This window comes from Pleurodeles waltl, chromosome 1_1 (genome assembly GCF_031143425.1).
Source record: "Pleurodeles waltl isolate 20211129_DDA chromosome 1_1, aPleWal1.hap1.20221129, whole genome shotgun sequence".
NCBI classification, from domain to species: domain Eukaryota; kingdom Metazoa; phylum Chordata; class Amphibia; order Caudata; family Salamandridae; genus Pleurodeles; species Pleurodeles waltl.
The window spans coordinates 434,654,492-434,667,530 of record NC_090436.1 but is presented as its reverse complement, the minus strand read 5'-3'; the positions used below and the strand labels follow the sequence as shown (position 1 = coordinate 434,667,530).

Here is a 13,039-nt window from a genome sequence, read left to right as displayed (position 1 = left end):
GTCAATGCAAAGTGTCCTGGGTCTGTGCATGATGCCTTTATCCTGAGGGATAGTAGCATCCCATATGTGATGGTTCAAATCCAGAGGCACCGGGTGTGACTAATAGGTGAGCCCTGGTTCCCACCCAATGGATGTCGGTGAATGTAGGCCCTAATGGTTAATGTGTGTCTAACAGGTGTCCCTTGATATTTGCAGGTGACTCTGGTTACCCCCAACCTGTCATGACTACTGACCCCTGTGAGGAATGCCAGGACAGGGGCAGAGGATCGTTACAATGAGGCACATGGGCGAACAAGAAGAATTATAGAAAGGACCTTTGGCCTCCTGAAGGCCAGGTTCCGTTGCCTCCATCTAACAGGTGGTTCCCTGTGCTACTTACCCAGGAAGGTCTGCCAGATCATTGTGGCATGCTGTATGTTGCACAGCCTTGCCTTACGTCGCCAGGTGCCTTTTCTGCAGGAGGATGAGGCTGGAGATGGCCGTGTGGCAGCAGTGGACCCTGTTGACAGTGAAGATGAGAAGGCAGAGGATGAGGATGAGGACAACAGAAGTGCAATAGTTCGTCAATACTTCCAATGACACACAGGTAAGACAGTGTAATTTCACTTTTAATTGACAGTTTTGTCTTTGACATTGTCACTGGCAGGCTGATTTTCCCACTTCTGTGGCCACTCACTGTACCCTTTGGCATCTCTATTTGTATATATTTGTGCTCCACTATCACTCCCGGTGTGTTAACTGCAGCCAACTACAGGTCATTCCTATGTATACATTACTGTACAGTTGTATTGCAGTGCTTATTCCTTGTTAAACAAATACACAGTTAAATCATTTGACATACTCCATACGTGTATTTTTTTTTAAAAGGGTGTTTATTTAATTGCTAATAAGTAGAGGGGGTGTTCAATGGGCTGGGGTGATGGTGGAGGAAAGTCCAGGATAGAGTCCAGTCTATGTGGATCACAGGTGTATTTTCCAAGGGGGCATAGGAAGCGGAGCAGTGGCAGTTCAAGATGGACAGGGTGGGACACAAGGGTGACATTCAGGAGAGTCTTATTTCCTGGCAGGGGTCTTGGCAATAGTCTCTGGCCTCTGTCTGGATCACGGGGATCGTTTGCGGGATGGTTCTCCTTCTGCAGGGGGTGTGGTGCTGCTTGTCTGTTGGTCCTGTGGCTGGGCCTCCTGTCCACTAGCGGCAGCGGAGGTGGAGGGCTGTTCATCGGTTTGGCTAGTGGTAGGGGCCCGGTGGTGTGCCACTGCCTTCCTCATAGTGTTGGCTATGTCTGCCTGCACCCCTGCAATGGTGACCAGGGTGGTATTTATGTCCTTCAAGTCCTCCCTGATCCCCAGGTACTGTCCCTCCTGTAGCCGCAGTTCTCCTGCATTTCATCCAGTATCTGGCCCATCGTCTCCTGGAAATGGTGGTATGCTCCCAGGATTGCGGTGAGTGCCTCCTGGAGAGTCGGTTCCTGGACCTGTCATCCCCCTGTTGCACAGCAGTCCTTCCAGCTTCCCTGTTGTCCTGTGCCTCTGTCCCCTGAACCGTGTGCCTACTGCCACTGACCCCAGGTCCCTGATCGTCCTGTGTTTGTGGGGTGGCCTGCGGTCCCTGTAGTGGTGGACACACTGCTGATTGACGTGTCCTGGGGACAGATGTATGGGCCCACTGGGTGGGTACTGTGCTGGTGTGTCCTGAGGGGGGAGACTCTTTTATGGTATGGGACTGTGCCTGGGTAAGCGACTGTCTGGAGATACCTGATGGGCCAGGTTGGTCATCCAGATCCAAGCGTCCAGAGCTGCTGTTGTCACTGTGGGCCTCTTCTTGGGGGGTGGGGGGACATGGATGTTGCTGGCACCTCCTCTCTGGTGACGTTGGCTGGGGTACCTGTGGGGATGTAAATGCAGTGTTATTGTTTCTGCGTGTGACATCTTGTGCATGGGTGTTTTGCCCTCTAAGGTTGTTTTTGCCCTGACAGCTTTTCCTTGTGTGAGTTATTTGGTGACTAGCTGTTTCCCTCTAGTGTGCATGCTTTAGTGATAGGTGTCCATGCAGGTCTGTGATGGGTGTCCATGCATTGGTGTTGCATTCAGGGGTTGGTATTGGGATGGATGGGTTGTGATGGTGTGGTGGAGTGATGGGAGTGAGGGTAAGGGTTTAGGGGTATGTGATGGCATGCAGGTGGGGGGGTGATAGTAATAGAGATTTGACTTACCAGAGTCCTGTCCTCCTCCTACTCCTGCCAGGCCTTCAGGATGCATAATTGCCAAGACTTGCTCCTCCCATGTTGTTATTTGTGGGGGAGGAGGTGGGGGTCCACCGCCAGTCATCTGTACAGGTAGTTGGTGTCTTGCTGCCACGGAACGCACCTTCCCCTGTGGGTTGTTCCACCGCTTCCTGATGTCATCCCTTGTTCTGGGGTGCTGTCCACGATTCTCCTCCATAGCTCCGTCTTCCTAGCAAAGGATGTCTACTGCACCTGCAATACGAATAGCTGTGGCTCTACCTTGATGATTTCCTCCACCATGACCCTTAGCTCCTCCCCTGAGAACCTGGGGTGTCGTTGTGGTGCCATAGGTGTAGTGTGAGTGGTGTGGGTGAGGGTGTGTAGGGTTATGTGTTGGGGTGTGTGATGTAAGGTGTGTGGATGGTGTATAGGTGATGGTGGTGTGTGGCTGCGGTCTAGTCTGTGGTCTTGCTATCTCTTGTGCCACTTGTTTGTATTCGTAAAGGGTTGTGGGTAATGTGTGTGTTTTTATAGTGGTGTGGGTGTGGTGTGTGAATGGGTATCAGGTGTGTGTAGTTTGAATTGCGCAATGTGGTGTTGTTTTGTATGTGTTTGTATGAGTATTTTGAGCGCGGTGGTATGTACCGCCAATGGTTTAACGCCATTGAATGCCCGCCGTTGTAATTCGTGGGTCATAATGTTGTGAGCGAAGTTCTGTTGGTGTAACGGTGTGGGTTTGGATACCGCCAGTTTATCACCGACCTTTGGGCTGGCGGACTTGTGTGTGTGTGTGTGTGTGTGTGGCTGTATAGTGACGGATTATTATGTGTATGTCATAATATGGGCAGCGGTGATCCGCCGCGGCGGTATGTTGGCGAAAGTCAGCATGGCAGTAAGCGATACTTACCACCAATGTCATAATGAGGACCATAGTCTCTCCTCTGCCTCAGAGACACTCCAGACTGTGTTGTGGAGGTCTTGGCATAGAAAGTTGGCAAGATAAGTCTTGATTTAGTTCCCCAATTTTGCCATCCAGTGATAATCTGGACTCTTGAACGGCCTGGATAATGGACACTGTTGAATCAGCAGGAGCACCAGCCAGCTGCAGACCGTTCCCTCCACCCTCTTTCTCATCAGTGGGCAGGAGGGTGAACTTAGCAATTCTCCCCTGTGCGTGGGGCACAGTCTTTTCCTTTCCCATTGCACAACCAGGCCCCGGGGGACTCGGTATCCAGGAAAGGTGGGGTGGGGCGAAAGAAGAGGGAGAGACTAAACAGTGACAATCCAGGACACTCCAGCCCCTACACTCCAACTACTTACTGTCATCCACAAAGCTCCACCATTGCCTCCACTGCTACATAGGAACTCCCTTCTCTCGCAGTCTCACTGGATTATAGCACTTGTTGGCGAGGCGTCCAGTTGTGAGGCTCAATTTCAACCCTGAGGGCCGACTATCCCCAACAGCTCCCTCACGCACCCCAGGTCTCTTGTCAGGGGCAGGGCCTTATCACTCAATGGCCCCAGCCACAGGCAGTGGCCTGCCTCCGTTCTGGGCACTGATCCTGGGGCAACGAACCAGGGTGCAGGTGCTCACTTTAGCCACTCACCACCCTGTATCATGCCCTCATGTTAGGTGGTTAGGGAATGTAGAGGGGAGGGAAGTATGGTTGCGTTGACTCTCTTGCCCAACCCACCCAGGTCTCACCCTCATGGCCAGAGGCACTGACAGTCATCACTGTTCTAATAGGGGCCCCAATGGTCTGCAGGACCCCTTATGTCTGTTGCCTCTGCACCACTCCAATGCCTCTCTCCTCGAACTAAGGCCCTGCAAGAACTGTGCCTCTCTAGGCCCTCCTCCTGGCTGTTATGAAGTGTCCACGGGGCCGAGGGTGATGGATTCTTGTACTGGGGGAGACAGAAAACTCATGAGACTGTCGACCCCTGAAGTTGTGCTTTGGAGTGCAGATTCTGTCGGATGGAACAGAGGGGCGGGTGCAGAGGCTTTGCGGTCACCATCTTGCCAGCTGGCCACACACCCCTCTCTGGCAACTGTAGTTTCTGGGTCAGAGTTTTAAATGGTAGAATCTCCCATCCTCTAGTGAGTCTCCCATACAGGTTACTGCAGCACTTCCAGACATGCATATCCGTTTGCCCAGCTAACTCAATAAATGCTGCTAGTGACCACAGCAGCAGTCCGAGAGCAAATGCAACTTTTGTACTGGTGCATGTGAGAGCCTTTTTCCAGCAAAATTTCACTACCTCTACAAGTCTGTGGAATCCTGGTGCACTTATTATATGGTTCATTCAGGTTTCCCCAACAGTATGCATTGCCTAAGTATATTAACTCTGCACTACCATCATCTGTTGCCCACCTAGCCAGTTACTGTAGCTGAGCCGCCTCATATTACAACTCAAAATTAGGTGCCTGCAGACCTCCCTCCTTCACCTGCACTTGCAATTTAGTAAGGAAGCATCAGTGTGCCTCCTACCATCCCACACCAGGTCAGCCAGTACGCCAAATTGCTAAATATATTTCTGATGGATAGAACTACCTGTGGATTCCTCACCTTATGAATTCTCACAGTGCTCCAGCATTAGACGGAAAATTTTCTTCCGAGCTCTCCACGTCGACGAGGATGTCACAATTGCACGGCTCTGCACGCAACTCCATCTGACGTCACCGTGGCAATAAGAGGTCCTCGCCAAAGTACAGACGTCAGTTCCCTTTTTTTCTGTGCTTTCCACGCTAACGGTTTTCTCTTAGCTCTTGAGAAGCTTCTGTTTCGAAGGTGTCTTATTATACTCTGTTACAGTGTCTCCTCCTAAAAAGTCAGGGTTTAAACCTTGTCGGGAGTGCGAGGGTCGTATGTCTGTCACGGACCCTCACGAGGCTTGCTTATGGTGTCTCAGTTCAGACCACGATGTAGAAGAGTGCGTGTTCTGCCAAAGGATGAATCCGAAGACGCTGAAGGAAAGAGAGGCTAAACTATTTTTAGCTAAGGCGAAATAGGACACAGAAGTCATTGGAGGTCTAAGACTAGAGACTCTTCATCCCATAAGTCTCATAAGAAGAGGCACCAACACGACTCTCGACGTTGGTCTTCTAGAGGTTGATCTCTGTCTCCATCCAGACAGCGTCGTACACGTGGGAGGTTAGTCCCACTGTAACTCCCCAGCCTCAGAGTCCTCAGGCTTCGTCGACGCCATCGCTCATTGAGGTGCTTGAGTCTCCAGCATGTCCTCACTTTTCACCTGGGGCTCAAGAGTCAGTGCCACAGGTTCCGGATCCGGCCCGCACTGTATGAAGATCTAAGGTTTCCTGCCTTCCCGACTCCAGGTGCGGATCCACCGGAATTTCTGAATGCCATGTTCACTATCTTCAATAAGGCTATGGCCCCTGCTGGAGCACTGGCTGGTCCCACGCGTCCTTTGGCATTTTCCTTGGGCTCTCCGGCTCCATACAAGTCGGCTCCGTTCGTGCCTTTTTATCAGGCTGAGGATGCCGGTTTGGCGCCAGTGACATTGCCTCCTAGGCCTCTAGGGCCAATGACATCGCCTCATAGGCCTCCGGCACCGATGACATTGCCGCTTAGGCAGACGCCTCCAATGACAGCGCCTCATATGTTGACGCCACCGATGGAGTCAACTCCAGCGCTGGATGGATCCCAGTCGGGACAAAGTGCATCTCCTTCTTCTCCTGGTCCGAGCCCATCGGTTTGGAACCCTGCGTCGTCAATGTTGGCTAACTCCATGTCGAAGGCTAGGTTGGAGACTAGGTTGAGGTCGCGGAGGAGAGCATCAAGGCTCTTGGAAGAGTACCAGAGACAATTGGAGGAAGGAGAGATTGCTGAGCCCTTGGGAGAATGTCAGGGCCTGGACTCAGCTAGTGGGCTGGACACTTCCCCTGAGTGGGATCTTTCATACCCAGGGGAGTTTACAGAAGAGGCGGCTTCCTTCCACTCTGTTACCAAGAAAGCTTCAGAATTTTTGGACCTTCCATTGCTAAAATTAAAACGAATCCTTCTTCTACTTCAGCGGTGCCCTTGCTCCCACTCAATGATGCTCTTACAGAGCCTATCTTAGGTATCTGGAGAAAGCCTGTTACATCACCAGCTGTGTCCAGAACTGTTGCAAGAAGGTACAGGGCTGCTTCAGGAGATCTGGGGATTTCGTCACTGCATACAACTCCGGAGAGCTTGGTGGTCCAGGTTTCTTGTTCGGCTCTTCTGCACCAGGCTCCTTTCCTGTTACTCCATCAGATAGTGAGTCCAAGAGGATGGAGCAGATGGCTAATAAGACTTTTTCATCCTGCAGTATGGCCCTAAAGTCAGTTAATGCTACCTGTGTGTTGGGTAGATATGTGCACTCCCTGATGGACACGGTTAGAGCTGTAGTGCTTAACTTGCTGCAGGATATGCAGGGTTAGTTCCATGAACTGCTGTCGGACACCCAAGCTGCGGCCTAACAGATCATGCAGTCTGGTCTGGATACTACAGACTCAGTGGCCTGGGCGATGGGTACTTCAGTCGCTACTTGGAGACATGCGTGGCTGAGGTCTTCTGGGTTTTCAACGGATGTCCAGGTGACTTTATTAGACCTTTCTTTTGACGGAGAAAAGTTGTTTGGGGCCAAAGCGGACTCTGCCTTAGAGCACTTTAAAGATAGTAGGGCCACGCGAAGTCTTTTGGACTGCAGGCTTCCACATCTACTCCTTTCAGGTCCATTCGTAGGTTTAGGGGATTTAGCCGTGGAGCCGCTTATCATGGGAGGCCTCAATCCACGACTCAACAAGCTGCCAACCTTTCATATAGGTCCTTCTAGGGCGGGAGAGTTAGAACACGAGGAGGCACCCAGCAGCACCCTGCCTCATCTTCTTCCTCTGGGGGAGCACAACAAGGAAAGCAGCCCTAGTTTTCCAACCATTTTAAGTCATGCTTCTCCCTTAGGGGGAAGGTTATTTCATTGTCTCCACAAGTGGGAGTTAGTCACACCAGACTCCTGGGTACTGAATATTGTGGGGAAAGGGTATGCCCTCCCCTTTCGGGAGTTTCCCCCTTCCATTCCTCCCCATCCTTCGTTTTGTTCAGAGGATCATCTCCTGTTGCTTCATCAAAAGGCACAGTGGAGGTGGTTCCAGAGCAGGAAAGGGATCAGGGATGCTATTTGAGATATTGCCTGATTCCCAAGAACGATAGTCGATTGAGACCTAGCCTGGATCTGAGGATTTTGAATTGGTTCCTCAAACTGGAGAACTTCAGGATGCTGACTCTAGCGCAGGTGCTTTTGGCACTGAACAAAGAGGATTGGATGTGTTGGTGGACTTTCATGATGCTTATTTTCATATCCCCATTCTGAACTCACACAGGAAGTATCTCCGGTTTGTGGTGGGGCCGCAACACTACCAGTTTGGAGTCCTTTCTTTTGGTCTTACTTCCGCACCTCGAGTCTTTATGAAGGTGATGGCGGTGGTTGCAGCAGATCTCAGAAGGAAGGGAATATCTGTATTTCCTTACCTGGTCTCCAGAGCTTGTGCTGCATCACCTCCAAATGGCAACGCAGTTGTTGTTCAGTTGGGGTTTTATGGTAAACGTGCCCAAGACTCACCTGGAGCCCTCTCAACGCCTCCTGTTCATAGGGGCAGTACTGGATACAACATTGAATCGGGCCTACCTCCGCCTCAGTGGATCCAGGACATTCAGGCATTGATTCCAATGTTTCAAAAAGCAGCGGTTGTTCCAGTCCTCAAGGTCCTATGTCTGCTCGGTCTGTTTGCTTCTTGCATTCTTTTGGACACTCATGCACGTTGGCATATGAAGGCTCTCCAGTGGTCCCTCCACAAGCAGTGGTTTCAACACAAAGGGTATCTCGAAGAGTCAATAACGATCTCTAGAGACGCAGTGGATCTACGATGGTGGGCTGTGGATGGCAACCTTTCCCAAGGAAGGCCGTTTGCTCTACCAACTCCAGTGGCCACGGTCATAACGGATGCTTCCACTCTAGGGTGGGGTGCTCATCTGGGGACCTGGAGATCAAAGGTCTTTGGTCTCCAGTGGAACAGACTTTTCACATCAATCTGGCTCTCAAGGCCTTCCTCCCATCCCTTCGCAGTCCGTCAGTTCCGGTCTTTACGAACAACACTACTGCGATGTGGTACATCAGCAAGCAGGGAGGAGTAGGGTCGTACCTTCTCTGCAGAGAGGCTCTGTGGCTCCGGTCCTGGGCACAGGACCATCGGATTTGCATAGTAGCAAACCATCTGGCCTGAGTTCTCAATGTACGTGCAGATGGTCTCAGTCGGCATTTCTCGGCCGACCACGAGTGGCGTCTCCATCCGAATGTGGTTCTTCACATCTTCAGGACGTGGGGTTCTTCACATATAGATCTGTTTGCCACTCTGGACAACGCGCACTGCCCGTCGTTTTGCAGCCTCCAGTATCTGGTGCAGGGAATGTTGGGGGACGCGTTTCAGATGCCGTGGTGCAGCCATTTACTTTACGTGTTTCCCCCCCATACCCTTGATTCCTCAGGTTTTGAGGAAGATTCTCCAAGATCGGGCTCAAGTCATTTTAATAGCTCCGTATTGGCCGAGAAGGGTGTGGTACACAGACCTTCTCCAACTCTCACTATGCCCTCTGCTCCGTCTCCCTGTCAGGGCAGATCTCCTCCCGCAGTCGCAGGGACAGGTTCTACACCCCCACCTCCAGAGCCTGCACCTACGTGGCTGGAGATTGAACCTGTCAATCTGAGTTCTTTTTTTCTCCCGCCAGAAGCGGTGGATGTTATCTTATCGGCCAGGCGACACTCCACTAAGAATGTTTATGCAGGCAGATGGGCGAAATTTGTGGCTTGGTGTGGAGAGAAACAAATTGATCCCTTGAAAGCCCATTTATCTGATGTTCTGTTGTTTGCCTTTACGTAGCACAGAAGGATTGTGCAGTTGCGACTGTCAAGGGCTATTTGTCAGTGCTGTTAGCCTTTCTTTGCTTTCCGGATCAACCTTCCTTGTTCAAATCACCTATAGTTGTTAGGTTCTTGAAAGGCCTATCTAATAAATTTCCTTCCACTCAGTTTCTCATGCCTAGTGGGATTTAAATCTAGTTTTGAATTTTTTAATGGGTTCACTGTTTGAAACTATGCATTCTTGTTCTTTATGGTTGCTAGTCTTAAAGACAATTTTCCTTGTTGCTATTGCGTCTGCTAAGCGTGTGAGTGAGCCTCAGGCTCTTAGTGTCAAACCTCCCTTACGTCATCCTTTGCTGACAGAGTGGTACTGAGAACCAGGACGGCTTTCCCTCCTAAGGTTGTCACTCCTTTCCATATGGGGCAGTCTATTACTCTTTCATCCTTCTATCCTCCTCCTCACCCTTAAAAAGAGGAAGAAAGACTCTCATCGCTTAGACCCTGAGAAGGGCTCTCAGTTTCTATGTTGATAGAACAAAATACTTTTGTTTGGATGACCAACTCATCGTTGGATATGTGGGCAAGATGAAAGGCAGAGCTGTCCATAAAAGAACCATATCCAGGTGGGTCATTCTTTGCATTAAGATCTGTTATTCATTAGCAAAGAAGGTTCCTCCTGAGGGTATTAGAGCTCATTCTACCAGGGCTAAGTCTGCCACTTTGGCTTTGGCTAGAGGTGTTCCTGTAGTAGATATTTGCAAAGCAGCAACTTGGGCTTCCTTCCATACTTTCGCAAAGCATTATTGCTTTGATTCGGAAGTCAGGAGGGACGGCCATTTTGCACGTTGTGTGTTGCAGGATTTCTTGGTGTGACTGGCCAGGCACCCACCTCTGAGTGCGGCACTGCTTTAGGACTCTATTCATAAGGTGAGGAATTCACAGGTAGTTGTATCCATCAGAAGAACAAGTTACTTACCTTCGGTAACGCTTTTTCTGGTGGATACACTAGTTACCTGTGGATTCCTCACAGTCCCACCCGCCTCCCTGTAGCCTGTCTGGTCATACCAAGGCTTATTTATTATAAATGTATACATGTTTTGATTAGTTTTTATATAAATAAATGTTGTACTTATATTACATCCGTATGGCTATATGTATTTATATATGTCCTATCGTGAAGTCAGTTTTCACCTGTTCGCCTCAAAGGCACGTAAAAAAGGGTGAAACAGCACGCCGGCGAGGACCTCTTATTGTCACAATGACGTCAGACTGAGTCCTCCTCGACGTGGAGAGCTGGGAAGAAAATGTTCTGTTGAATGCTGGCGCTTGGGAGAATTCATAATGTGAAGAATCCACAGTTAGCTATTGTATCCACCAGAAAAAGCATTACTGAAGGTAAGTAACTAGTTCTATTGGACAGACTCGGATCTCTTTGAATGAAGATCTTTCTTTTCTGCAGCGCAAACAATTTAGCATATGGATGATCAGCAAACTACAACCTCTCCTCTTAGAAGCTATGAATTGCTTCTGCTATTGACATTAATGTTCATAAGAAGCATCCCCCTGTTATGCTAAATGTTTTTTAATGCATATAGATGAACCAAGAGATATGCCTTCTGTTTTTAGTGAACCTACCTCTTAGGTGGAAGAATCTGTAGTAATCGACAAGGTTTGAATTTCACAACGTATAGATGGCCCCCTGAAAGACTTTGTCACCTAAAGTGGCCCCTCTCCTGACACCCAAGAATGCAATACTTGATTAACTCGCTATGTAATTTCTTGAACTATTCAAAGGCTAAAGTCCTTCCTTTTGCATCTTTTAATGCAATCATTGCTAAAGCAGCTTCAAAGCTGTTGCATGTTAAGTACCCATGTATGAGTTTCAAAGAGAAATCACCTTCCTAATAAGTGCAATTTTTTCCCCCTCATATTTACTCCTGTAGTTCTTAGCCCCTCCTTTCCCACGACCGTGTCAGCTGTGATTGCCTTTTTGTCTGTATTCTACACACTGATAGAAACTGAAGTTTTGGAAGCTATCACTCAAACAGGACTAATCCTGTGACGACTCATTCAAGTTGAGCTCACCTTGAGAATTGTTACATGTCTGCCTGGATAGTTTAGCTGTCTGTAGATCTATTGTTGACAATTCTTTAAAATAGACATATAGAATTTTTACTCTGCCAAAGGAGTATTTCTCTCTCTGCTTCTGGTGTTGACTAGTTGTTGCATCATTCCACCTCATATGAGATACATCTCAAAAGTAACTTTAATCACAACATATGGCATACTTAGTCATGCATGCATCATGTACAGAAGAAAACCTTTTTTTTCATATCAGCGTGCTTTAATAAATGTTCTAGTCATGACCCAAATTGAGCTTTTTGGAGCACACCAAATTCTCTGATAAACAAACATTGAGAAAACCAACAAGTCTTGATTTAACATGCTAAATATGGCCAGCACAAATGCCGTTTTCATACTTTTGCACATTGAAGACGTAGCTATTGGCTTTACCGATGCTTATTTTGTTTTCTTTACTGAACAAAGAATGTTATGGTACCTGTTCCTCCAGCAAGGACATTGCATGACTGTGGAGTAAAATGCCTTATGCAATTCAGTTTGTGAGGTTAACTCTACCAGTAGTGGGATAATAACCTTAACAATGTAAATCATGTCCAAAGTGAACTATGTTGCCTTTCAATTGTGCGATTTACTAAATTAATTTAAAATAATGCCCACACAGTTGGAATTAAGTGTGTGAAATTACTCACAAAAAAGTCACTTTGGAAAATTGTTGATTATCCTGCTACTCAGTGTCATCTTGTCGAAAATGTTTCTGCCAGATATGCCTCATAAAATGCCACAGGACAAATAAATTAATATTTGATATACAAGATTGCTGATATCGTATGTCTAGGGACCACTGCCTTGATATACTATGACAACTCAAGCTCCCTGAAGACTCTTGGGATCCCTTGTTATTTAGTACTACAGTAATGATTAGTTTCGTTTTCCAGCTCTCCCATCAGTAGTCTATATACATGTTTTTGTGACTCGAGTCAAAGTCTGTGATGCAACACTCCTAAAGCGTTGCAAGAGCTGAATCAGTACCCTGAAACAGCAAGTAGTATGCTCTCCTAATTTATTATTGTATATACATCCATATTTTAAATTATTACCAGAGTTTGTTTAAAGAATAATAATTTTTTACTTTTCTTCTGCAGTTTCCCATAAGGAAATCTGTTCCAAAGTGGTGTAGATCTTCATCTACATGTACAAAGTTGCTAGTAGTACCTTTACACTCATAAAGCCTGTGTTTAGAGGATCAACCTCCTAATTTGAGTGGTTGCAACATGTTACATGTAAATCATCACAATAACGTGGAGGCTTACACCTAGGTATAGTAATAAATATTCACATGAGTAAATATACTCATTTATAGTTACCATACTAAATAGGCTCTCTGTCTTTGCTGGGTGTAAATTATGCAAAGCCTTTTGAGTAAGTTTAAAATTCAATTGGGTAGCCCAGCTCTGTCAACTTGGTCTCTACCTGGTACACCAAAATAAGCATTAATCAAATAAAATAGCTCGATATAGACAAATTGGTGATAGACAGAGAGTGCATGAATTATTTTCTGTCATACTCAACAATAAAGTATGTGAGGTGAAGGGAGTTTGGGACAATCGATTTGTAAATGCAGATGAACAATCAATTTAGGGCTAGATTTCCATAATGTTACATAAAAAATGTGTTCTTTTGAACTTGTTTTTTCTTACACCACTTTCTGAACATCAACCAATAAGTAGTGGTCTCGTCTTAAAATTGCTTTGTTTAGCTCATATTTCTCCAGGTCTTGTCTGATCTGTCTCTCTGTTTAAATGTTGATTGTTATACATTGTATTTAATACATT

General features: G+C 47.5%; 1 protein-coding gene across 2 annotated transcripts in view; it reads left to right on the top strand.

Annotated features, from left to right (window-relative positions):
* BDP1 (BDP1 general transcription factor IIIB subunit) overlaps positions 1-13,039 on the top strand; it is a 1,097,554-nt gene that overhangs the window by 301,366 nt on the left and 783,149 nt on the right. The gene's annotated exons all lie outside the window — the stretch shown is intronic.